General features: G+C 44.2%; 2 long non-coding RNA genes across 3 annotated transcripts; one reads left to right on the top strand and one right to left on the bottom strand.

The window, feature by feature from the left end:
• Positions 1 to 205: 205 nt before the first annotated feature.
• Positions 206 to 9,955, bottom strand: LOC148128469 (uncharacterized). 2 transcript variants are annotated; one of them, XR_015746378.1, is made up of 6 exons: positions 9,813 to 9,955; positions 4,887 to 6,229; positions 2,848 to 3,068; positions 2,464 to 2,711; positions 1,741 to 2,029; positions 206 to 659 (listed from the first exon to the last, which is right to left on the bottom strand). It is a non-coding gene; the product is annotated as an uncharacterized LOC148128469 (long non-coding RNA). The 2 variants fall into 2 exon arrangements; XR_015746379.1 differs by lacking the exon at positions 4,887 to 6,229.
• LOC148128470 (uncharacterized) lies at positions 9,531 to 9,844 on the top strand. The gene is made up of 2 exons (XR_015746380.1): positions 9,531 to 9,612; positions 9,680 to 9,844. It is a non-coding gene; the product is annotated as an uncharacterized LOC148128470 (long non-coding RNA).
• Positions 9,956 to 27,358: the final 17,403 nt, after the last annotated feature.

Below are 27,358 nucleotides of genomic sequence, written 5' to 3' on the forward strand. Positions count from 1 at the left end.
GATCCGTTTCCTGTTCCTTTTCTCCTGGGTCTCCAGTGGGGCTTTCTGGGTGCATCTTCTGCGGCCTTTGACAGAAAAGACGTGCTTGGAAAGGGAACAGCGAAAATAATGATCTTGAAACGGATCTTCCACAAAGAAATGGGGTTCAAAGGCAGCATCTGTTGGCCTTTTTTTGACAGATAACCAAAATTCAAAATACTATGGATGTATTTGAGAGGTATGTGCTTCTTTATTGTATACGGTGCAAAATTTGTGAGGATCCAGACTTTCCCTTCAATGGGTCCTGGCAAATGCATAAGTGCTTCATGGAAAGGAAGAATTCTGTTCCACATTGAAAAAAATTCTATGAAGTGGACAAAGACGTTGACTTGTCTCCACTTAGAGAGGGCCTCCCTGAGGGGTGCTGTTTGTCCAGTTGTTGTGAATCATTGTGATATAACCACACAAATTCCATTCCTGACAAGCATCGGAGGGAAAGTCCTCATGAAATTATCTCCCTTTTCTGTGTCTGAAGCAAAGAGGCCAATCAGGGTCCATCTGAAATGGAGGAGCAGCTGGACAATTGCTGGGTATTGGAATCCTTCTTTGGGGAGCATCTGGTGGAAAAAAGGGAATCTCCTTTTATCAATCAGAGCCTCTGAAGGAATTACAGCAGTGATCTGAAAAAGTAATGAAGAATGCTGTGTTATAATGTGGTCCAGATCAACTCCAAAATATTACTTATTGACAAACCCAATTTTGTTTTGATGAATATATAAGAATAGTTTGTTCCTTAGTCATGGTTTAAAATATTTAAGACAGAATATTAACAAGATTGTCTATAAAAATGGAACGCAAAATCATATTAAACAAAAAAAACAATAAAAATGCAATGTAAATTTCTGTGTCACCCATACAATTCCAACAATTAGATTCAAATTTGCAGATGTTAGATAAAATGTCTGGATCTAAGATATAGGGCTGTATTATATGCTATTTTTGAGTACTAAAACCTCTTTCTCAGCTTCTATATCCCAAATTCTTTGTGAAGCAATTTTTCAGCTTCTTCTCTAGATGTACAAGAGCACAACTGCTAACAGAATAGTTATGAGTACATGAAATGGATACATATAAGAAAAATAAAAAGAAATAGTAGGACAGTGACGTAGGCACATTGGTGCGCTTATGCACGCCCCTACAGACCTCTTAGGAAAGGGTGAGGCAATCTGACAGTTGTACAATCCAATAAGTCTTTAATTGAAATTTTGTCTGTTTTGGGACTATATGTCTGTTTCATCACTTTAATTTTAACCCAATAATTATATACCCTGAATTTATACAAAGCAGAAATTGTGTAAATTAACAATTATCTATGAGGGCAGGAGCTGAACTCCTTTTATCCATCCCAAAGATACTCTTCTTGGTCTGAATATTTTTATACATAGACAGGACTATTGCCAACTTGATTCCAATTGGATAAGGCAGATATTATTGATATGTGAAAATGAACATGCTAATGGAGGACCTCAAAACCTGGATAGTTTTTCAATAGTAGAATATTCAGTAGAATATCCTCTAGGGACCTTATGGCTCTTCAGGCCTTTAATGGTCAATTTGAAGATGAACATAATAGACTAAAACATCGTTTGATATGTTCCCTAATATTCTGAAAAGCTGCTCTTGAATTCTATGAAGATATTGGATCTGTTGTTCATCCCCACCACCCCACTCACCTTACCAGATAGAGAAAAACACACAAACCTGTGGGACTTTGTAGGTGCCTACAAACATTGACATCTGGATGGAGATGTCCCTGGCAGCTGCATCAATCAGAGCCAGGAGGTTCTCCTTCCTCCCACAGCCATAGTTGGGGACATTGGATTCTCCAGTGGAAAGAATGTCCAGCAAGGCATCTGAAGTGCGTAAAGTGCTTCCATAGTTGTCATGGATGTTGTAACCAAGTGTGAGATTGTGCAGGAGCTGGGAATTCTTGCTGACCATTTGAATAGCAAAAATTGATTTTAGGGTATTTGTTAGAGCAGAACTCTTCCTATTGAAAAACAAATTCATGTTATTATATTCAATAGCAACAACAAATGTTTTTAAAATATATAATCCTTCACAAACCTACTAAGCCTTAGGCCAACATTGATCCAAATCGAATGATCAATTATGCAAATGAGAGAGGCAACTACAATTGTTTCAGTCACTACTTAAACAAAGGTCATTATTCAAGTGATGAACTCAGGAATGAACTGAGAAAGGAAAATCATCTGGATTTCATTCAGGTTTTTTAAAAACTCCATCTTTGGATTTTACTCTCTTCCACAAAGTAAGGCAAAAAAGGGAAGCCATGGAAATCAAAATCATTCAGGAAATTAGACAGGTGCTGAGGTACAAAAATAAGTGACATAAGAAGAAAAGAAGGAGAGTGTTAGAATTGCACATGGAGGGAGTGCAACTCCATTACCCTGCATGACTTACGAAGAAGAAGGTATAGGAGGGCTGTTGAAAGGCCACATTATAGGCGACACATATGTTTCAGTTGTGACCACACCAATGAGATGGTCTCCAGGCCTGTAAAAGCTCCATGGATTGTACCCATCCTGGTGCTCCAAACTCAATGGGCATTTCCTTCTCAGCTTCCCACAGACTGATGGGGACACCAGCAGCAGCAGAAGCAGAAGCAGCAGGTCCATCATTCATGGCATTAATCAATCCACTTCCTGTTTCTAACACAAACAACAGGAAAGGTTGGAAAAATTCAAAGACTCTGAGAAGTGCCAGTGGCTTTCCTGATCTAAACAGAGAACCACTCAGTTTCATCTGCAAAGGAGAGAAAGGTGCAATCAAAAGCAGAGCCTGTACCTGTCCCAAAACTTGGTCCCAGAGAGCTTCACCAAGGAATTTATCCTTTTCTGATAGAAAATCCTTTGCATGTGGCTTCAATCTGATGTCTACATTGAAGTCTAAAACTGGAGATATAGCATCACAGATCTCAAAGGCCCAGATGGTCATAATTACAGTGAGAAGCAACTTCTCCTCTTGGGATCCTGAACTTTTTCCGGGCTCCATCTGCAGAGGAGAGACTGGAATAAACCATGTTAGTAAAAATTACAGATATACCCCTGGGGTCACTGTTTTGTTGTGGTTGTGGTCCTTCCTCCCAGTCAGGGCAAGTCCAGAAAGTGATGCTGGGGAAGAGAATTCAGCACCCAGGGAATTGACTTCTGCTGTCCTTCAACATGGCCTCTTGTCTCCAGAGATTGCTGGGGAAGGTCACCCAGAGCTATGGTGCCACTTCTAAGTTAATGCCATTTAACTGTAGTGTTGCCTGTCTTCTAATGACAATCGGCACCCTTGAACTCTGCCCAAGGTTAAGAGTAGACCCTGTTTGGAATTCTGTTTTATGTCATAATCCCATATATTGATCTTAATTGCAGCCGGTTTTAAAATTGCTTGTACATGAAATGAAATTTCATTTCCCATCTTTTCTAGCAATATTAATTTTGAGATTAAAGCTCATTAAGAAGCAGGAACGTGACAACTTGTGGACTAGATCGTTGGGTAAATAGGGAGAAAGATATAGAATGGATGGAAATTTTTATTTTTATTTTCTTGTCATTCCTGTGTTATCTTACCATGTTCCTATAATACACCAAGATTCCTTATATTGTGATGTTTCTTAATTTTTTAAATAAAGAATGGACTGTAAAGTCTGCAGCTGAGATCTATCAATCCATATCTGTCTGTCTGTCTGTCTGTCTGTCTGTCTGTGTCCGTCCATCCATCCATCCATCCATCCATCCATCCATCCATCCATCCATTAAATTTACTGGCCACCCATCTTATCACAGGGAAACCCTACAAAGATGGCGGTGATGCCCACAGTGTGGTGGATGGTGCAACCTGATTTCTAGCGACAGGATTTCTGGAGATCTGGTGGCTCTTCCTCTGTTGTGGGGATCTTCTATTTGGGGGGGGGGGAGGGGTCGCTCTGACCTTCCCAATTTCTGGGGCTGAGACTTTCTATCCCAAAAAAGGTGCTGTTGGAACTCCTTTGTTCCTGGTTTATTGGCATCCGTTGTTCAGGGAGGATGTTTCTTCACTGGGGGAGACATTAATATGGACTTCTTGGCCCAGAAGGGGAACCGGGGGGCTGAGTGGGAGGGGGAACTGAAGGGACAGGCAGGCCCACCCTGGCAGGGAGGAGCAGAGGAAGGCCCGTATCCCAGGTCCACCGCTTGGAAGTTCTCCCCCTGAACCTCCCTCAGATTCTGCTCTCAGGGCCTGCAGACCAGATCCTGGGTGGCTCCGGGTTCAAGCTGTGGCTTTTCAGGGCCAGGTTGATGTGCAATGAGACCCTCTTATCCTCCAGGAGGTTCACCGCCGTGTCTGACTGAAGCCGGGTGAGGCCCAGAGTGGAGGAAGCCCCTCCTGGGTCAGGAATGAGCCCACCACAACTTCTGGGTTTGTCCCAGGGAGACCCCAGAGGAGGGGAGGAGGAGGGGAGCTGTGGTCATCCAGGGCTTCTCACAGGCCCTGAGGAGGCTCCATGTGGACCTCTGGTTTCTCTCAGGGGGGCTTCAAGGTCCCCGGCCTGGTCAAGCGTGTTGTGTGAACGGGGTCCTCACCAGAAGAAAAGGGTACCCAACACAGCGAGTCCTTGACTTATGACCACAAATCAGCCCAACATTTCTGTCGTTAAGGGAGACATCTGCCAAGTGAGTTTTGCCCCTTTTTATGACCTTTCCTGCCACAGTCATTAAGTGAATCATTGCGTTTAATAAGTTAAGAACCCGGTTGTTAAGTGAATCTGACTTTGCTTGTCAGAAGGTTGCAAAATGGGACCACGTGACTTGGGACACAGCCATGACGGTCATAAACATGAAATTTTGGCCAAGCACCTGAATTCTGATCTCTGCATTTGATGCTGCAAAGGTCATTAACTGTGAAAAATGGTCCTATTTCTCAATGCAGTTGTAACTTGAATGGGTCACTAAATGAATAAGTCGAGGCCTGCTTGTGTATCTCCACTTGTTCAGATTCACTTCCAGGAATTCATCTCCTTCCGAGTCTCCATCATCCACTGACTTCTTGGCCAACAGGTTCAACCTCAGGAAACAAACCATGGTTAAGAGGTGCATGTGTGAATGTGGCCCCTGGGGAAGAGACCGGGTTCGGAGGGTCGTATGGATGCTAGTGGTGTCGGTTGGGTGAGTGGGGCTTCAATCCGGGGGGGGGAGGGCTGAGTTCCAGTCCTGCCTGGGGCGCCAAGCCAGCTAGGAGGCTCTGGGCCAGCCGCTCTCTCGGAGCCCCGGGAAAGAGGCAATGGCAACCGCTTCTGAGCAGCCTGGCCAAGATCTCTGGGCCGGCTTCCCCTGGGGGTTTCCGGACCACCTTCCCACCCATCTGGCCGAGGCTGAGGGGCCTCTCTGGGCCTGGCTTCCTCCTTGCCGGTCAAGCGGCCTCCAATGGGCTGGATTCGGAGAGGGTTTGGCAGGGGGCTTTGCTGTGAGGAGGGGGCATGGAGGGGTCCTGCAGGGCCGGGGGGGAGGGTCTGCAGGGGGTCTGCCCCCTCCCTAGTGAGGGCAGGGGGGGCTGGGGGAGAGGGAGGCAGGGGGAGCCCCCCCAATCTGGTCTGGGAAGCTGAGGTGCTGTCAGAAAGCCCGCCTCTGAGGGAGGGGCCCTCCTTGGGATTGGCTGAAAGGGACGTTATGATCGTCGTCACGCTATGCCACCATCTGGTTTATGTGTTTTGGCCTGGCACCTATTGCCAACATTGCAGTTCTCTTCCATCAACCTGGGTTAAGGGCGTTGTGTGGACTCACCTAGTGGGGAGGGTCAACTCAGCCTGTCTGCACACAGGATGGGGAGCTTTTCCTAGGATCCGTTTCTGGCTCCTTGGGGGTTTTCAGCAGCTGCAACACTTGGAGTAAACTACGGCTGAGCGAACGGGGGTTGGCGGAATGTGTGAACCGGATCAGAGTTTGGCATTCAGGGAAAAAAGTTGGGACAATGGGAATGGGACAGAGAGGCAGCTTTAGGGGTGGAGGGGGGGGGTCAGTGATCCCCCCCAATGTCTGGACAAACCTGGATAGAGATTTGGGTGTTCAGAGGATCAACTGGTGACTTTGATGCTCTTTCTCCTGCTTGGAGCCACAGACATGGTTCTGGATGCTGGTTTCCAGTATTCCCAGTGAGGCCAGGCCTGAAGATACTGGGGCTGCTGCTCCCCAGGGCAGAAAGGCTGGGGGCAATCCCAAGACCGAGAAAAAGGGAGAACGTGGCTGTGACCCTCTCTGGGTCGGCTCTCTCTCTCTCTCTCTCTCTCCCTCCTGCCAGGCGTTGGGAGGAAGGAGGGAGGGGCTGCTTCCCAGGGGTTTTTCCCAGGTCCTCCGGGTGGATCTCTGTCCTGCCCGGATCGAGTGGGTACCCATGCGGGCCTCCCAAAGGCCTGGACTCCAGCCCCCATCGTCCTCAGCCCCAGCCGTGCCCTGAGCAGAGGCCCCAAAGGGAGGCCCAGCGGAGGCTCTTCCGTCCCCCAGGGAGGAGCCAGGGGGCTCAGGGGTCCCAGCCAGAGAGCAGCGGCAGGAGGAGGAGGAGGAGGAGGAGGAGGTTTGCGGCCGGAGAGCCTCACTCAGGATCCGGGGAGCTTGGGCGACTCTGCCTGAGCCTGAAGGGCCAGGAAGGGGCCAGATTCGCAGTGCGTCCCAGGCTTGGCTCCAGGGCGGCCTCAGAACCAGCTGGGATGGCTCCCAAACCAGGATCCGGGTCTTTAGGGGATATTGAGGGTCAGTCCAATTCACGGTGGCATGTTTCACTTCTGATGGCCATAAGAAACCACGTTTTCTGCATTCTGCAAGCCGGCCAATGACTGAGGGTCTCTTCAGGGGTCTCTGTTGTTTCTCAAAATGGAGGCAACGCGTGGAGAGAGGTTGGTCTGCATGAGTGTTTTTCAAACTTGAAGAGGAATGGACTTCAACCCCCAGAGTTCCCCACCCAATAATGCATGGACTTCCTCATGCTGGGCAGGGAATTCTGGGAATTAAAGTCCCTTCATCTTCAAGTTCCAAGTTTGGAAAATGCATGTCTACCTTTTTCCCTGAGGTGAGGAGTTAAAGCCCTGCACCAAGACTTGGCTAACTCACAGGTTGCTGAATATGTTTTCTTTCTTTCTCTGTGTCTCCCTCCCTCCCTCTCCCACTCTCCCTCCCAGGTAACCCCAGATCCCCCTCTGAAGACCCGGCCCTGCATGGCTTCTTCCTGACAGGAGCCTCTCCTGGAAAGACACGGAGCCCAAGTGAGGCTGGAGAAACCCCGGGCTGCGTCCCCCCAGCATTCAACCAGGGACTCATAAACCAGGTTAGTCTCTTCCCAGAAATGGGGGCCTCCCTCAAATCCCTTCCTCTTTCCTAGCCCTCTCTATGGATCTGGGCTTTGCTTTCCCTGAGTGCCCCATGTATGAAAAAAAAGTGGCAGTGGAACATGGGACTTGGGCTTCCCTCTTCCCAGGACTTGCCTGGCCTCTACATCGGAAAAAGAGGCAGGGGAACTATTTGGATTTTGGCACTAAATAGGCATAATTAAACGCTGAAGTTGAACGTGTTAAAAAGAAAGAATAGCTAATAACTGGAATTAATGAAATTAATGAAAGTTTAAAAAGGGAAAAAGGGAAAAGAAAGGGTGGAACGTGGAAACAGAACTGAGCCCGCCACTTAATGGCAAAGGGAAAATTTCAGTGACTCTTTGAAAAGTGCTTGGTCTTTTTAAAATTGGAATTTGAAAGGAAACAAAAGGAATTCCATTATAATAAAATAAAAACCCTGAAAAGTGAAATACTAGAATATTACAAGGGGAAAAAGATACATGAAGAAATTGCCCTGGGATTATTTGGTGAAAAAGTTGGAAAAGAAATCAACAGAAGGAAGCTGGAAACAAAGATTTATGGACACTGACTGTTGAAATTTAATATAAGGGACGCTGGTTGCAATAAACTACTAGACAATTGGATTGGACATAAATATTAAAGAAAGGAAAATAAAAGAAGTAGTGTACAAAATGGGAGAAATGTGTGTGGAAATAAAATTGGAACAACAAAATAGGAAGGAAATGATGAAAGAAAGCTTGGAAATGTACAGCATTATACTACAAAAATTAGAAATGGTAATGCAGATTAAAGAAGAACAAAGAGAAACAGAGGGGAGGAGTGAAATAAAGAGGAAACCAGCCCTAAAGAACAAGTGGAACAACATTAAAACAAGAAAAAAAGAATTAAAGTTAAAAATGTGAGGTTTGATGAGATAATTAAAGGGGGAATTGTTTGGAAAATTAAACAAAGGAAAAGGAAACAGCAGAAGAGGGAATTACAGAGGAGAAATCAAGAGAGGGAGGGGGATAAAATAAATAATTGGAATAAGAAATGGAGAGAAATTATAAAGGAAAAAAGGGGAATTAAGAGAAAGGACCAGAAAATGATGGGAAGTAGAAAGCAAACAACAATGAAAAAAATTATATAGTCAGGAGAATGAGAGACAATGGGTAGAAGAAGAACAGGAAGGGGGATTCTGCAAGGTAACGTGTCGTGATATATAAGAACATAGATTTAAAAATGGAAAAGAATGGAACTGATTTTTTTTTTTAAGGATTATTGTTAAACCAGACATAGATTTAAATGAAATAGATATGGAAATGGAATTTACTGTAAGAATATTAATTTATATTTAATAAAGTAGTGAATAAAGTTAAAATGAGATGAGAATTGTAATGGAAAGACTATTATCAGTTTCTAAAATTAATTGAATAAATATTTTTGAAATAGATGATTTTAGAATGTAATTGAGAAAAAAATACCATGCGGAATCTGACACACACATACATAAATACATGTGTGATATATAGTAGTTAGATTGTTATTAATGTAGAATGTGATAATTAAAAAATGACTATACTATGGTAAAACTTTATAATGATTTAAAGGGATTAAATTGGGGGAGTGTATAAGGCAAAAGGGTGGCAAGCTCGAATTGACAATTAAAGGGGACATCTGGATTATTAGAATTAGGATGGAACCTATTGAACAATGAATGGAATAATAGTATGTGATGAAATTGCAAATGTGACAGATAAAAGTAAATATATGTACTGAATATAGAAATGAAATAAGAACCTTAGATAATACTGTAAAACAAGATATGAGAATATTTAAAGAAAAATGAAATAAGTTATGATATGAATTGGAATTGGATAAGTGTAATGAATATAAGAATATTTGAGAATATTTAAAGGAAAATGGAATAAGTAATAATACGATATGAAATTGAACACGAAAGATGAATATGTAACTATGGTCATTTTGTATTGAAATGTAAAAACCTGGAACCACGCTGTTCACTAAGAGATGTTTTTTTAAAATATAAAAATAAAAAAATTATTAAAACAAAAGAAAGGGAGGCAGGGGAACATGGGATATGGGTTTCTGCATCCCCAGGTCTCAAAGAAGGAGGTTGAAAGAGGATTTTGCATGTCTGTTTTCCGTCTGCAACACGAAGCTCCTGAGCTCCCCTTCCCTCCCTCCCTTCCCCACATGGGGTGAGAGGCTGCCTTGATTTCTCCATCTCTTTTCACTTGGTTGTCTCTGACTTCTCCCTCTCTGTGCATGTGTTTGTTTTTGGGTGTGATTTCTTTCAACTATGCAAAGTTCTGATAACTAGTTTTTCATTAAAGTTCATTTTATTCTTGGAATCTGGCCACACTATTACATCAACCCCTTTGTGAAGGTGTCACTGAGCATCTGTTTTCAAAATAAAGAAAATGTTGCTTCCATTTCACACCTGTGACATGCTCAGACATTAACTGTCTCCCGGGATTGTCTCTTTAACCACGATGCCAACAAATGTCACACTTCTTTTTGTCTTCATCCACAGGTGCCGTGTATTCCCTCTGGGGCCAATTTCAAGACTGAAGCTCCCAAACCTCTCATTCCAGATGACGGATTTAATTCATCTCTGCCCTGTCATTATGAACCACATGGGATTATTTCCTTCATTTCCTGCAGAGAAAGGCCCAACAAACTCTGAGTGCAAGAACCAGCTGACTTATCCAGGGATCCCTCCTGAGAGGAGAATTATGATCAAAGTTTCGCTCTGCTCTGTGAATCCTCCCGGGAGACTCTGGGCAGAGACAGGGAGTCTGTGGCAGCTTCTCTCTTCTCCCCTGACCCGGAGGCCCGATGGAAACTTTAACTGCTGGAGAACTTGGCTTCAGGCAAAAAGTTTCATTGAACAATTTGAGAACTTTGAACTTCTCTCCTCCTTAAAGATCAGGGCTGCCTGGATCCCTTCCCAGCAAAGTTTGCTCCCCTGGGGAAAAGAAGGGCTGGGGGCAAATGGAGGCCCCAAGAAGCCCCTTTTCCATCTCTGTGTCCTTACAATTCAAGGGCTGAAAGTTTCTCCTCCCCCCACAAGTCCCCTCTTTATGCCCAGGAGGGTTGGGGGTCCTGGCTGTGGTTGGGCAACTCCTTTCCCCCTCTTCCCATTGGGGCAATGGCTGGGCAAACCACCTTTGGGGTCCCTGCAGAGGCAGAAGAGGGAGGCCGCTGGGCAGCCCAGCTAGGTTGGTTAGCATTAAAGTTGGACTGCTCAATTTGTGGTCTGTGTGTGTGTGTGTATATGAATGCTTCATTGGCCAAGTGTGACTGGACACACAAGGAATCTGTCTTGGTGCAAATGCTCTCAGTGTCCATAAAAGAAAAGATACTTTCGTCAAGAAGCATCAGATACAACACTTAATGATATAGTCAAAGGGTACACAAAGCAATCAAATCATACTAGGAAATAGTCAGTAAAGATCATAAGGATACAAGCAACAAGGTGACAGTCATACAGTCACAAGTGTGTGTGTGTGTGAGAGAGAGAGAAGTCCAACCGCCAATAGACATTCGACACATCCTATAGAGCAGTGGTTCCCAAACTTTTTCGGTCCACTGCCCCCTTGGTGCTACAAACTCATCCTCAGTGCCCCCCCACCCAGGGGTGGAATTCAAATTTCTGTGGGTGTGGCCTAATTTGAGGGTGTGGTTTGCTGGTCACATGACTGGGTGGGCATGGCTTGCTGGTCATGTGACTGGGTGGGCATGGCCAGGTGACTGGCAAACCAAATACAAGTGGTCCTCACTTAATGACCGGTTGTTTAGCAAGTGTTCTAATTTATGACTGGCCTCCCCAGAGCTACTTGACCAGTTTTTGGAGTTTTGACAGCTTTAGATCAGGGGTGTAAATCCCACCCCTGCCTGTGTTGGATCAGATCTCTCTCTCTCTCTCTCTCCCAACGCCAGAAAGCCACCATCAGTCAAAATTCATATAGTGGCCCATGGGATTTAAAATTATGAGTTTCGTGGTCCCTGAGGTCCAAAAGTTTGGTGACCCCTGATCCAAAGGGATGAGCCTGAGAGAGGAAAAGAGAGAGAGAGAAAGAAAGAGAGGAAGAAAATAAAGAGAAAAGGGAAAGAAAGAAAAAGGGACAAAGAAAGAGGGGGGATGGAAGGAAGGGACAGAAAGAAAAAGAAATAAAGAAGGATGGAGGGAGGGAGGAGAAAGATAATGGAGATATCTACTCTAGTCCAATCTCCAGCAGGGTTAGAAGGAAGTGTGTGTGTGTGTGTGTGTGTGTGTGTGTGTGTGTGTGTGTGTGTGTTCTCCTTGTAATTTACCAGTACATTTTGGTTTTGCCTTCTTCAGAATTGGCACTGTAATACATTGGGGAAAAGGAATTTTTAGGGCAGAGATCTGGTCCAAAGGATCCTGTTTAAAGCCTCAGCAAAATGTGAGAGTTTCCTGATAGTCTTGACCCTGTTTCGTCCACCAAAACTTTAACAGAAGGCAAAGAGGTTTCAATGTGGAAAAGGGCCTCAGTCTAAACTAGGCCTCATTTCCATCTGATGCATCAGGTCTCTCTCTCTCTCTCTCCCTCCCTCCTTCCCTCCCTCCCTCTCAGACTGGCTTTGCTCTACTTTCCCGATGTGCCTGCGGGGCCGGCGCTTCGAACATGGATGGATGGATGGATGGAGAGAGAGAGAGACAGACAGACAGACAGACAGACAGAGAGGTAGGCAGGTAGGCAGGCAGGCAAACAGACAGACCTTGGATGGATGGATGGATGGATGGATGGACGGATGGACAGACAGACAGAATGCGACAGCGGTGGCACTTTGGGAAAGCGGTGGCAGCGGCTTTTTCCAACGTGCTTCCGCATTTGAGGCACCGGTTCTGGAGCATTACTACAGTCAATGGGTGAACCTGCAGGGCCGGACGGTGCCTCGAACGCCCCCCTGCCGCCTCTTAGCGTCCCCAAGGGAGAGGGGAGCTAAGAGGGGGCGGGGGTCGTTCGAGGTGCTGGCCAGCCCTGCAGTTTCACCCATTGACTAGCACCGCTTCGGAGCCGGCGCCTCCAACGTGGAAGCGGTGGCACGTTCCATGCCCCCACGGCCGCGTTGGATGCGCCGCACCCTGCCGCCTCTTATCACCCTTCTGCTGGCCCCCTTGGGGATGCTAAGAGATGGCAGGGGGGCGTTCATGGCGCCGGCCCTGCAGGCTCACCCATTGACTGTAGCACCGCTCCGGAGCCAGCGCCTCAATGGGTGAACCTGCAGGGCCAGCTGGTGCCTCAAACACCCCCCCCTGCCGCCTCTTAGTGCCCCCTGCCAGCCCCCTTGCCTCTTAGCGCCCCCTAACGCATCCCACCGCCCTCCAGGGGACGGTACCGCCCACTTTGGGAACCACTGCTATAGAGTCCATGCAGACAGTATATATTCTATACACCCCAGGATTTCTCCCCTCCCCGCAGGGTGGAATCTTGCCAGGCGTGGGAAAATCCGCCACTCCTTTCCCACGGGGAGGGGCGCCCTCCCTCCTCTCGCTCTGCCCAAGGGGGGAACCCCGAAAGGCCCTTTGGTTCCCCCCCCAGCAGCCTCTAGGACCCCCCCCCAAAAAAGACCCCGGCGCTGCCTGCGCCCAAAGTCCCACCATCGCTCCAGGGTCCCCACCCGAGCAGTTCAAGGTGGGGAAAGGGGAGGAGCCCAATCCTGGCCCCGCCTCCCCGCAGGGGGGGTGCAGAGCAGAGCCGATTCCCATCGCGCGACCCCCGCGCAGAGCCCCGGGAAGCCTCACAGCATCGGGCGCAGAAAGCCTGGAGGAACCGCTGGAGGAGGAAGGGCGCATGCGCGAGCGACCCTTGCCCGTAGCTGCTGGAACGGGAGACAATTCCATCCGTTTTCTAAGGAAGGCCGGAAGCAGGCATTCCTTTCCGCTCTAGGACACAACACTCTGGCCTTAACCCTTGCACTGCCCCTCGCTGTCGCTGGCGGAGATGACACAAACTACCTAACGCATGAACCACTTAAAAATATCAGCTGGTCTCACTCACCTCACAAGATATCCTAAGGAAATCATCCAGATTTAAGGAAAGGTCACATGCCCCCAGAAAGGAGTAAAAAAAAATCAGTGCCAAGCTTGCATCCAGCCTCTTGAAAGTATACCCCAAAAGGACAGTGCCAGATAGTACTAAAGCAGTGAGGAAGACTCCCTCCCCAGATAGAAGAAGAAACCATGAGGCAAGAAAAAATTCAAACACAATACAAATAATTAAATCACAACAGTAGCTGTTGCTTGTTAAAGCTGAGTAGGGAAAATTATCCCATCAATAAACACTGGATTAAATGTCACCAAGCACAGAATTAACCTTCACCAAAAACCAGCTTTAGACCAAAACTCAGAAAGGGTATGTTAACTCACATTTGAATGTTAATCTTTCTAGGCAAAAAACCTTGCTGAATGTCACTCATTTTGGTTCCCTGTCACTAAAAGCTTTGCTTCATTATTCAATTATTTTTTTCAAAGTGCTGATTGTCCAGGGAAGTATTTCCTCCCAACAGCAATGTAAAAATCTTAAAACAACCCTTCCCCTTTCAGAAAGCCAAGCCCCAAAAGCTCTGGAGACAGGAAGTCTAGGCTGTCTGCCAAGAGTATAATAAGGGTGGAAAAAAACAAAAGGAGATTGCTTCTACCTACCAGTTTTCCGAACTGCTTAGAAAGTTAACAAGGGGTTCCATAGAATTGGATAGAACCAGTAGAATCCCACCCCTGCCCTGAGACTCTCTTGAAGGTGAGCCTCCTCCTCTTGGGGAAGGAGGAGATTGAGGTCCACCTGAAGGGGCATGCTGAGGAATTTGCAGATTTTCTGGAAGACAAAATCACTCAACTTCATTCCCAGTTGGATGCCGGCCTAGTTGCTTGTCTGATAGAAGCCCCTGATGCAGGTTCTTGCCCTGTTATTTGGGAACAGTTTGACCTTATTACTCCTGAGGAAGTGAACAGGATCCTATGGAGTATGTGCACAAGCACCTGTGCTTTATACCCATGTCCCTCCTGGCTTGTGAAAGCTTCCCAGGAGGTGAGAGGCAGGTGGACTCTGGTGGTTATTAATGCTTCCCTATAGGAGGAGGCATTAATAAAGTGCCCAAACACTTTAAGGAGACTGTAGTTCACCCTCTTCTTAAAAAGCAATCGCTGGACTCCACCCGGCTAGATAATTTCCAACCTATCTCCAATCTTTCCTTTTTGGGGAACGTTGTTGAGAAGGTGGTTGTGTGGCAGCTCCAGAGGTTTCTGGATGAAAAAGATTATCTTGACCCCTAGCAGTAATGATTCAGGCCTGGGTTTGGGACAGAAACAGCATTGGTTGTACTTTTGGATGATCTCTGATGGGAGCAGGGTGGGGATAGTGCATCCATCCTTGCTCTACTTGACTTCTTGGAGGCTTTTGATACCATCAGCCATGGGATTCTCCTGGGGTGACTTTGGTGGATGGCAGTGGGAGGCCTTGTGCTATCCTGGTTCACTTCCTTCCTCTGTGGCTGCTCTCAGTCAGTGTTAATAGGAGGGGAGAGATCCATCCCTCACCCACTGCTTTACAGGGTTTCACAGGTCTCGGTACTCTTTCCACTTTTGTTCAACATTTATGTGAAGCCACTGGGTGAGATCATCCATCACCCTGGACTGAGGTATCACCAATATTCTGATGATACTCAGCTGTATGTACTGGCCCGTGGTGAGTTAAGTGTTGCTGTGTCCTTGCTGTGTCCTCCCTTTCACAGTGTCTGGAGGCTGTTAGGGACTGCATGGGGAACAATGGGTTGAAACTAAACCCTTGCAAGACCGAGTGGCTTTGGGTTTGGGGTTTGTTGACTCAGGGAGAATCGCCAGATTTGGTCTTGGGTTGGTGGCCCAACCCCAAACAGAAACTGTTTGTAATCTAGGGGTTTTCCTGGACTCACAACTTCTGCTCGAAAAGCAGGTGGCAGTCATGGGCAAGAGGGCCTTTATGGAACTGCAGGTTATGCACCAGTTATGCCCTTTCCTGGATCAACAGTCCCTACTCACAGTCACTCATGCCCTAGTCACTTCCTGTCTTGACTATTGCAACTTACTCTACATGGGGCTGCCCTTGAAGAGCATCTGGAAGCTCCAGTTGGTGCAAAATGCAGCGGCCCACATGGTTTGGTGTGTACATGTACCACCACTCCTGCGGGAACTGCATTGGTTGACAAATTGCTTCCTTTTGCAATTCAAGGTGCTGGTTGTCAACTTTAAAGCCCTTCATGGCTTGGGACCAGGTTATCTGAGGGACCATGTCTTGCCAGTCACATCTACCCACCCATCAGAGCAGGAAGGTAGGGAATGTTGTGGGTCCCATCCCCGAGGGAGATACACCTGGTGGGACATAGAAGAAGGACCTTCTCCATGCTGGCTCCCTCTCCTAGAACATCATTCCCCCAGAGATTAGAATGGCCCTGACTCTCTTCCAAAAGGCAAAGAAGATTTGGTTCTGCCAGCAGGACTGGGGAACCCAGAGCAGGATGGAGACCATTAAATGGCTTGTGTGATCTACTGTCGTCAGGGTGGGGGGTGGGAGTTGCGGAGTGATTTTGTTATATTGTACTATATTAATTTAATTGATTTTTTGTTAGTTTTTATTCCTTTAAATGTGGTTTTATATTCTGTAAGCCATCTTGAGTTGCCATGGGCAAATCGGTGGCAATATAAATTCAATAAATAAATAAATATCTTCCACTGTTGGAAACTGTAAGTGTTACAGTAGATTTTACTTGCCTTAGTTTTTATAAATTTATAGTTTATCAGTTTTTCAAAACAGACAGTCCTTCGATATAGGAAAAACTGTGTCACCCTTAGAAGCCATATTTTATTTGGAAGCTTCAAGGCTGCCACATTTAGTGCCTGGGAATTTGGGAGGGGGATTTCAAAGAGCAGTAGAAGATTAGACTCAACAACATTCTTTCTTAGAAAGTCAAGGTCATATTACACTGCACCTGGAGAGGAGTGTCTGGAGGAATGTCTCCAGTTGGGACAATGTTTGATTGGGCCATGTGATGGACTGGTTGGTGCAGGGGATGGATCTTTAAATTTCTATTGGGAAGGGAAAACTCGGAACTCTCAGATTTGGGTTTTCTCTGATGTGCCAATATGACAACTCTAATAAAAATGGAACTTTGAGAAAATGTTTGTCTCAGAGTTTATTGGTTTGGAGTTTGTTAGTTGGAATGCTGACAAACTTTCTATTCCAGATAATTTATACTATGCAGAGAATTCTTGGACTAGGTGAATTTAATTCCACATGATTGATTTCAGTTCAGTACTTTTGTGAATGGAAAGTACATGTCAGAATTGGATTGATCAATCCCAGCAAGGAATGCTATATGAATGTACAAATGTAATATTACCACTCCGGTCTCTGAACATAAACCAATCTTTGCATATAATCAAACCAATATTATTTATTTGCTTATTTATTCAATTTAGGTGCTATGCAATTCCAAATTATCTTCTAGGCATTTCATGGTACAAGACAACCTTGAAACAAACCAATAAAAAGATTGATTCCTTTTGAATACTATTTCTTTTGTTAGACTACAAGCTACAGTCTTACATTCACTTATCTCATAGGAATACCTAGGTAATTTTGAATATATGTTTTTTGAGATGTAGCTTCAAAATAATTGACCCTTTGTAACTTCTGTTCAATTGATTACTATGGACATGAAGTGTAGAAAAAAACATAGGATTTATTATTCTTTGTTTATTTCTTTGTCTCTGTCCCTTGCCTTCTAAAGAGAAAATACCTTCCTTTTTTATCCAGTCGGGATACAAGACAGACAAGTTAGACACACAGTTTTCTATCACAATAGGCAATTGCCTAAATCAATTCTTTTTGCTGTTTTGTACCTGAGATCTATCTTTAGATAGTTTTTAATGGACAGTTTCTACTTATGTACAGATGAAATGCGAAAAATTAGAATATCGTGCAAAAGTTCATTTATTTCAGTAATACAACTTAAAAGGTAAAACTAATATATGAGATACTTATTACATGCAAAGCAAGATAGTTCAAACCATGAAGTGTCATAATTGAGATGATTATGGCTCACAGCTCATGAAAACCCCAAATCAACAATCTCAGAAAATTAGAATATTGTGAAAAGGTTAAATATTCTAGACTCAAAGTGTCCCACTCTAATCAGCTAATGAAGCCATAACATCTGCAAAGGGTTCCTGAGCCTTTAAATGGTCTCTCAGTCTGGTTCAGTAGGAAGCACAATCATGGGAAAGACTGCTGACCTGACAGTTGTGTAGAAAACCATCACTGACATCCTCCATAAGGAAGGAAAGCCTCAAAAGGTAATTGCAAAAGAAATTGGATATTCCCAAAGTGCTCTATCAAAGCACATTAATAGAAAGTTATGTGGAAGAGAAAAGTGTGGAAGAAAATATGCACAAGCAGCAGGGATGACCGCAGCCTGGAGAGGATTGTCAGGAAAAGGCCATTCAAAAGTGTTGGGGACTTTCAGAAGGAGTGGGCTGAGGCTGGAGTCAGTGCATCAAGAGCCACCACACACAGACGGGTCCTGGACATGGGCTTCAAATGTTGTATTCCTCTTGTCAAGCCACTCCTGAACGACAAACAATATCAGAAGCATCTTACCTGGGCTCAAGAAAAACAGAACTGGTCTGTTGCTCAGTGGTCCAAAGTCCTCATTTCTGATGAGAGCAACTTTTGCATCTCATTTGGAAACCAAGGACCCAGAGTCTAGAGGAAGAATGGAGAGGCACACACTGCAAGATGCTTGAAGTCCAGTGTGAAGTTTCCACAGTCTTGTGTTGATTTGGGGAGCCATGTCATCTGCTGGTGTTGGTCCACTGTGCTTCATTAAGTCCAGGGTCAATGCAACCATCTACCAGGAGATTTTGGAGCACTTCATGCTTCCTTCAAAAGATGAGATTTATCGGGATGCTGACTTCATTTTCCAGCAGGACTTGGCACCTGTTCACACTGCCCAAAGCACCAAAACCTGGTTCAATGACCGTGGGATTACTGTGCTTGATTGGCCAGCAAACTCGCCTGACCTGAACCCCATAGAGAATCTATGGGGCATTGCCAAGAGAAAGATGAGAAACATGAGACCGAACAATGCAGAAGAGCTGAAGGCCGCTATTGAAGCATCCTGGTCTTCCATAACACCTCAGCAGTGCCACATGTTGATAGCTTCCATGACATGCTGCATTGAGGCAGTAATTGCTGCAAAAGGGGCCCAAACCAAGCACTGAGTACATATGCATGCTTATACTTTTTAGAGGTCCGATATTGTTCTATGTACAATCCTTGTTTTATTGGTTGCATGTAATATTCTAATTTTCTGAGATTGCGGATTTGGGGTTTTCATGAGCTGTAAGCCATCATCATCACAATTATGACAAATCACGGCTTGAACTATCTTGCTTTGCATGTAATGAGTCTATCTCACATATTAGTTTCACCTTTTAAGTTGCATTACTGAAATAAATGAACTTTTGCACAATATTCTAATTTTTCAAGTTTCACCTGTATGTATACTGTGCAAAATACACTGCTCAAAAAATAAAGGGAACACAAAAATAAGACATCCTAGATCTGAATGAATGAAATATTCTTATTAAATACTTTGTTCATTACATGGTTGAATGTGCTGACAACAAAATCACACAAAATATATCAATGGAAATCAAATTTAGCAACCCATGGAGGTCTGGATTTGGAGTTACACTCAAAATGAAAGTGGAAAAAAACACTACAGGCTGATCCAACTTTGATGTAATGTCCTTAAAACAAGTCAAAATGAGGCTCAGTAGTGTGTGTGGCCTCCACGTGCCTGTATGACCTCCCTACAATGCATGGGCATGCTCCTGATGAAGTGGCGGATGGTCTCCTGAGGGATTTCCTCCCACACCTGGATTAAAGCATCTCCCAACTCCTGGATAGTCTGTGGTTCAATGTGGCATTGGTGGATGGAGCGAGACATGATGTCCCAGATGTGTTCAATTGGATTCAGGTCTGGGGAACGGGCGGGCCAGTCCATAGCATCAATGCCTTCGTCTTGCAGGAACCGCTGACACACTCCAGCCACATGAGGTCTAGCATTGTTTTGCATTAGGAGGAACCCGGGGCCAACCGCACCAGCATATGGTCTCACAAGGGGTCTGAGGATCTCATCTCGGTACCTAATGGCAGTCAGGCTACCTCTGGCGAGCACATGGAGGTCTGTGCGGCTCCCTAAAGAAATGCCACTCCACACTATTACTGACCCACTGCCAAACTGGTCATGCTGGAGGATGTTGCAGGCAGCAGAATGTTCTCCATGACGTCTCCAGACCCTGTCACATCTGTCACATGTGCTCAATGTGAACCTGCTTTCATCTATGAAGAGCACAGGGCGCCAGTGTCGAATTTTGGTGTTCTCTGGCAAATGCCAAACATCCTGCACGGTGTTGGGCTGTAAGCACAACCCCCACCTGTGGACATCGGGGCCTCATACCACCCTCATGGAGTCTGTTTCTGACCGTTTGAGCAGCCACATGCACATTTGTGGCCCACTGGAGGTCATTTTGCAGGGCTCTGGCAGTGCTCCTCCTGTCCCTCCTTGCATAAAGGCAGGGGTAGCGGTCCTGATGCTGGGTTGTTGCTCTCCTACGGCCTCCTCCACATCTCCTGATGTACTGGCCTGTCTCCTGGTAGCACCTCCATGCTTTGGACACTACACTGACAGAAACAGCAAACCTTCTTGCCACAGCTCACATTGATGTGCCGTCCTGGATGAGCTGCACTACCTGAGCCACTTGTGTGGGTTGTAGACTCCATCTCATGCTGCCACTAGAGTGAAAACACCACCAGCATTCCAAAGTGACCAAACCATCAGCTAGAAAGCATAGGAACTGAGAAGTGGTCTGTGGTCACCACCTGCAGAACCATTCCTTTATTGGGGATGATTGAATCTCGCCTGAAGATTAGGCAGCCGCCCAGCCGACGCGCTCCAGTCTTCGGCGCCCGACCAGCTCCGGGGAGCGGAACGGCCGCGGCGGGCTCTTGCCCCTCTCGGCCACCCGAAGCAGCCCGGCGGCGGGCGCGAATGCTCTGGACCGGGGAGTCCGGCGTCTTCCCGCCGAGTCCTCGCACCCGACAAGAGACAAAGGTTACATTGTATCCATACAAAGATGGGAAGATGGCGGCGCCCGTGATCGGCGGGGCAGGAAGACGGTGAGAGAAACGGCGGCATCAGGCGAACTTCGCCTAGATAGCCCGACGGGGCCTCTTGCTTCGCGCTCTCGGGACTTGGACTCGAATAGAACTAGTTTAGAGTAAACGTTTGGCGGATTGCTGGCCTTTCAAAACAATATCAGCCCACGTGAAAACTGAAGAAGCCTGGACTAAGAAGTAATTAGAGATAAACGGGGCGGCCCCCATTTCCCTCTTCCCTCTTTTGGTTTCCTGTGAGCTGTTCAATCTTTCCTTCACTCGGATAAAAACCCTTGGAGCATTGTGTTACAACTTCCTGTTTACAGAGTAATAGCGATCTGATATTCAAAGAGCGATAAATTCCTCTCATACAGCTACTAGTAAAACAATTAACCCGTTCCTTGCAGACTCTTAATACTACCTCATTACCTCAAAACTTACAACTTTTCTACCTCATCACCTATATCAACGATTAGATAATCAATTTCTATAAAATATTTTATTAATGGTTTAATTGATTTATTGTTTTTAATTGATTAGTGTGATTAGACTGTTTAGTGCAAATAGTGTGATTACTAACTAGTTTAAAAGATCAAAATTCACGTAATTTAATTGAATAGCAAAATCATTGATTTAGTGAATTTAAATCAACAGTGTGATTAATGATTAGTGTAATTAATTGATTAGTAATTAGAGTAATTAATTGATCAGGCTGATTGTTGCTCAGGAATATTATCTGACTTGAGAGATTACTGCAATTGATTGTTTGATGTAATATTGGCTATATAGATTACCCAAAATTGTTCCTTTAATTAATTCAATGAACGTACTATTTTTAACAACCCTACCATGCCTAAAAGAAAATCGTACGCCTATCCACAACCTAAAGAGAAGATAATCCCCACCAATGAACCACAAGACTCCTGCACATGCCTTAAATGCTACAAAAATCTAAAGGATAATGAAAACTCCATCAAATGTTCTCTGTGTAAAGAATACGCTCATCATGACTGCTTGGGATTACCTGAGCAAATGATTCAATACCTAAAATCATCCAATGAGTTTCCATATTTCTGCAAATCATGCATACCCAAACTGGATCTGTCTGAAAGAGTTGATACCTTCGAATCCATTGAAACATCCCCTACCATCGAAACCATTAAAACATCCCTCAACACCATAGTAGTATCCCTGGACGCCGTAAAAGAAAGAATATCCAACCTTGAAAAAAAAGACACAACGCAAAAACCTGAACATCCAATAGCTACAAACCACATCTCTACCCAAAAACCACAATCCAATCCAAAACCCAATCCACAAATAAACACAACCCAGACAAATATTGATATCCCAATCCTCATCAGAGAAGCCGTTGAGCGTGAACGGAAACGTCCAAATGCCATCTTATTTGGTCTAGAAGACATCAATGTCAATGATGACATCACAACTGTCCGAAACATCATCAGAGATTATCAAGCATCAACCATCTCCGCTGATGAAATACTTGACATTTCCCGCATCGACCGAGAGCTCAGAAATAGAGACGGCTCTGTGGCCCCATGCTTGTGCAGGGTCATTTGCAAAAATGAATCAAGCAAACGTAAATTCATTTATACTATAAACTCACTCGCCAAAACCAACACCAACCATAAGAACCTCCGTTGCCGCCCTGACCTAACCATACAGCAACGTGCCCGCTCCCGTGTACTCCGCATCGAACTCAAAAACCGTCTAGACAATGGAGAGAAGGACCTGTACATTGACTACCATGCTGATTGTATCAAAAGTAAGCCACGCAACCCAATACTCAGCTTTTACCCTCAACCACAACCCTACCTCAACCGATCCACCATCACACAAGACTAGGCACGCACGCCCCAACTACCTCAATTCCAACTACTGCCGGCCTTAAATGCAAACTACTCAATGCAAGAAGCCTCGTGAATAAAATACCTGAATTTCTCATCCTCCTAAATATGGCTAACTTCGACATTATATTTGTCTGTGAAACATGGCTCAATCCATCTCTCCCTGACTCCATTACCACAGCAAGAGACTATCATGTTTACCGATCAGATCGTGAAAATCGTCGAGGAGGTGGTGTTGCTATATTCTATAAAAAATCCTTACATCTAAAAAATATCCAAGTTACCCAGGAGCTTGCCCTTCCTGAAACCATCATCTGTGAACTATCCTTAAATATCACAATTCGATTCTTACTATGTTACAGAGCACCTGATTATGACATCGAACATGTAAACAAGCTAAATACATTACTAACATGGGCTGCATCCTGCCCATACCCTTTTATCCTTCTTGGTGATTTCAATCTACCTCATATTGACTGGACCCTAAATGATTGTACAACTGAAATCATACACACAACCTTCTACAATGCTATTACAAATCTGGGTCTGGAACAACTAGTAATCAACAACACTAGACTAAACAACTGCCTCGATCTCATCTTCTGCAACAGTTTGAACCTAATTTACGGAATACAAACTAAAGAACCCTTTTCCAGTAGTGACCACAATATGATTGACTTTTGTCTCAACATACATCCACACAAAAATCACCACAATGATGTAATCCCCTATTGTAACTTCAAAAAAGGCAACTATGATCTTATAGACAACGATCTCTCATCCCTTGATTGGCAATCTCTATTCACTGGATGCAATACCGTTGAAGACCATTATAACATATTTTTACTTGAAGTCAAAAGAGTCATCAAACTATATGTTCCAACAACAACTCCCAAAACAAAACAAAAAAGCAGATTACCCATATCAATAAGGAAACTTCAATCCAAAAAGAGATCACTCTGGCGGAAAAACAAATCTGGTCACGTTGCCAATTTCAAAAACCGAATACAAAAATTTATGCCACCAGATAAAGACTGAATGCACCAATTATCACATTAAACAAGAGGAAAACCTTCTAAGCACCAATTCCACCCGAGCTTTTTACAATTTTGTAAACAACAAACTAAAAGACTCAAGGTCCATCCCTCCCTTGATAGGACCTGATGGTAAAGACTGCAATGACGACACCATTAAAGCCAACATCTTTAACACATTCTTCGGCTCAGTATTTGTAAACAGCAATGGATCATGCCCAGTATTTCCTAGCCGTACCACAGATAACAACAATGATCTAATACATATCGATTTCACAGAAGACAATGTCGAAAAATCATTACGCAATCTAAAACCATCTCTATCTATTGGACCGGATGGAATATGTGCCTACTTCTTAAGAAAGCTATCCACTGCCATAGCCAAACCTCTAAGCATAATCTTTGAAAAATCTTTCAGGACCAGCTCCTTGCCTAACCTATGGTCACAAGCCACAGTCATCCCCATCTTCAAAAGGGAGACCCAAGCCTAGTTGAAAATTACAGGCCAATCTCCTTATGCTGCGTCACCTGTAAAGTCATGGAATCAATTATTAACCAATCCATCATCCTCCACTTAGAGACAAACAACCTACTCTCCAATAAACAATTTGGTTTCAGAAAAAAACTATCCTGTAATCTGCAACTCTTACACTGCAAAAACATATGGACGACACAACTCGACCATGGCAAAGCAATTGACGCAATCTACATAGACTTCTGTAAAGCCTTTGATTCAGTGGTACACGACAAACTACTCCTAAAAATAAAATCCTATGGTATCTCTGGACAACTGAATAACTGGATAGAAGCATTCCTGTCAAACAGACAACAAATGGTCAAAATCGGGAGCGTGCATAAGCGAATATCTGAATGTAAGTCCCCTTATGATATTCAGAAAAAAACTATCCTGTAATCTGCAACTCTTACACTGCAAAAACATATGGACGACACAACTCGACCAGGGCAAAGCAATAGACGCAATCTACATAGACTTCTGTAAAGCCTTTGATTCAGTGGTACACGACAAACTACTCCTAAAAATAAAATCCTATGGTATATCTGGACAACTGAATAACTGGATAGAAGCATTCCTATCAAACAGACAACAAATGGTCAAAATCGGGAGAGTCCTATCAAATCCAGTACCTGTCAATAGTGGTGTCCCTCAGGGCAGTGTTCTAGGACCAACTCTCTTCATACTCTACATAAACGACCTCTGTGATCATATTAAGAGCAATTGCGTTCTCTTCGCTGATGATGTAAAGCTGTTCAATACTACAGACAATACTGCTACCCTACAAAAAGATCTTGACTATGTATCCGAATGGTCAAACAAATGGCAACTTCAAATCTCAACAAATAAATGCTCTGTCTTACATATTGGCAAAAAAAATCAGAAAATAAAATACAAGCTGAATAGTCAAGATCTTGTTGATGACCCAAGCTCTGTAAAGGACCTTGGAATACTCACCTCTAATGATCTAAGTGCTAGAGCCCACTGCAACTACATAGCCAAAAAGGCATTAAGAATTGTTAACCTAATCCTACGAAGTTTTTTCTCTGGTAATATCACACTACTAACCAGAGCATACAAAACATTTGCTAGACCAATACTCGAATACAAATCATCAGTCTGGAACCCTCATTACGTATCTGATATTAGCACAATTGAGAAAGTCCAGAAATATTTCACAAGAAGAGTTCTCCACTCTTCTACTCGTTGTAGAATACCTTATGCCACCAGACTTGAAATTCTAAAACTAGAAAACCTTGAATTACGCCGTCTTCGGTCTGACTTAAGCATGGTATATAAAATCATACATTGCAATGTCCTACCTGTCAATGAATACTTCAGCTTCAACCATAACAACACAAGAGCACACAATAGATACAAACTCAAAGTAAACCGCACCAAACTTGATTGCAGAAAATACGACTTCAGCAATAGAGTGGTCAATGTCTGGAATACTCTACCCGACTCTATAGTCTCTTCCCCAAACCCCAAAAACTTTAACCTTAGACTGTCTACTATTGACCTCACCCCTTTCCTAAGAGGTCTGTAGGGGGCGTGCATAAGCGCACCATCATGCCTACCGTCCCTGTCCTATTGTTTCTCTTATTCTTTTATTTTTCTTATATGTACTCATTTCATGTATTCACAACTATGTATACACTTATACTTATTATCTTGTAAACAATTGGCAAATCAAATAAATAAATAAAATAAAATAAATAAACAATTGAGAAAGTCCAGAAATATTTCACAAGAAGAGTTCTCCACTCTTCTACTCGTTGTAGAATACCTTATGCCACCAGACTTGTAATTCTAGAACTAGAAAACCTTGAATTACGCCGTCTTCGGTCTGACTTAAGCATGGTATATAAAATCATACATTGCAATGTCCTACCTGTCAATGAATACTTCAGCTTCAACCATAACACAAGAGCACACAATAGATACAAACTCAAAGTAAACTGCACCAAACTTGATTGCAGGAAATACGACTTCAGCAATAGAGTGGTCAATGTCTGGAATACTCTACCCGACTCTATAGTCTCTTCCCCAAACCCCAAAAACTTTAACCTTAGACTGTCTACTATTGACCTCACCCCTTTCCTAAGAGGTTTGTAGGGGGCGTGCATAAGCGCACCATCGTGCCTACCGTCCCTGTCCTATTGTTTCTCTTATTCTTTTATTTTTCTTATATGTATCCATTTCATGTATTCACAACTATGTATACATAGTTCAGAGATCAAATGATTCTTCCAATTAAAACTTCTGAATAGGATCATGTGGTCATCTCCAGGTGATGATGAGGCTACTGTCAGTGACCTTGACATATTTTGATAAAAGTTCGCAGTTGCGCATAAAAAAGGACAGAGGTTAGTGAGACATGGAAAGTTACAACAAAGAATCCCCCCTCCCTTTCTTTACCCAGCAAAGGAATGCAAAACACCTCCTGCCTTCTTCCCTTCGAAGATTCCCCCCTCCCACTGTTTCATGACAGCCAAAAGAGAAGTAAAAAGCATAGCAACAAATGAGCCATAATTAGGAGCGGAGATATCTTGATAGGTAGGGATGGATATCTCTTGAGGCTGACAAAATAAATAAAATAAATAAAAAATTAATAAATATTTGCTTGTTATGATACAAGAGTGTTGCGTTGGTCTGGCATGAGTGAGCAAAGAGATGGGATTCCCCTGCTTCCTCCTTAAAATATTTTAAAATAAATACTTTTCTTCCTTATCTGCACGATTGGCCTTCAGTGGACATGATTGTAGATGACCAGGGAGAAAAAAGGGAAGATTTCCAGGTTTATGCAGTAATCCTCAGATGTAGCTTTGCTTTCGCTGTGACTGCTTGGCTTTAGTGAAAGCATACCTTTTACTAGAGGCAACTCGACTGCAAATGGAGATGAGTCTTTCTTTCCTGAAGGTCCAATCTGGGCCGAGCCTGATAACGGCTCACCTGCTTGGCTTCAGTGCCTTCTCTTTGGCTGCGGGTGGTTCTCTTGAGGATGTCCATGCATCTGGGAAGGGTGAGGAGATGGCTGCTGCAGCTTTTGAGCAAAAGGCCATAGGGGACAGGAGATATCGGAATAACTCAACTGGGCCCAGGAGTTCCTGGACGAAGCCGCTTGCCACTCTTTGCCTCTTCCTTCTTCTTCTGAAAACATCACCAGAAAATTCAAAAGGTGAACAGTAACAATGATTTGGGTCTTATTAACCAGAGCTGGGGAGGAGAGAGATGACTGGAGAATATTGGAGGGCCTCTTCTAGAGGAAAGGATGAAAACAAACAAACAGAAAGAAAAGTGAAAGCTTTCAGGCTTTCTACCGCCCACCTCCTCATTGTGGA

The sequence above is a fragment of the Notechis scutatus genome, unplaced genomic scaffold, assembly GCF_049901735.1.
Source record: "Notechis scutatus isolate UNSWTSFEM ecotype Mainland unplaced genomic scaffold, rNotScu1.2 NSCUSCF56, whole genome shotgun sequence".
NCBI classification, from domain to species: Eukaryota; Metazoa; Chordata; class Lepidosauria; order Squamata; family Elapidae; genus Notechis; species Notechis scutatus.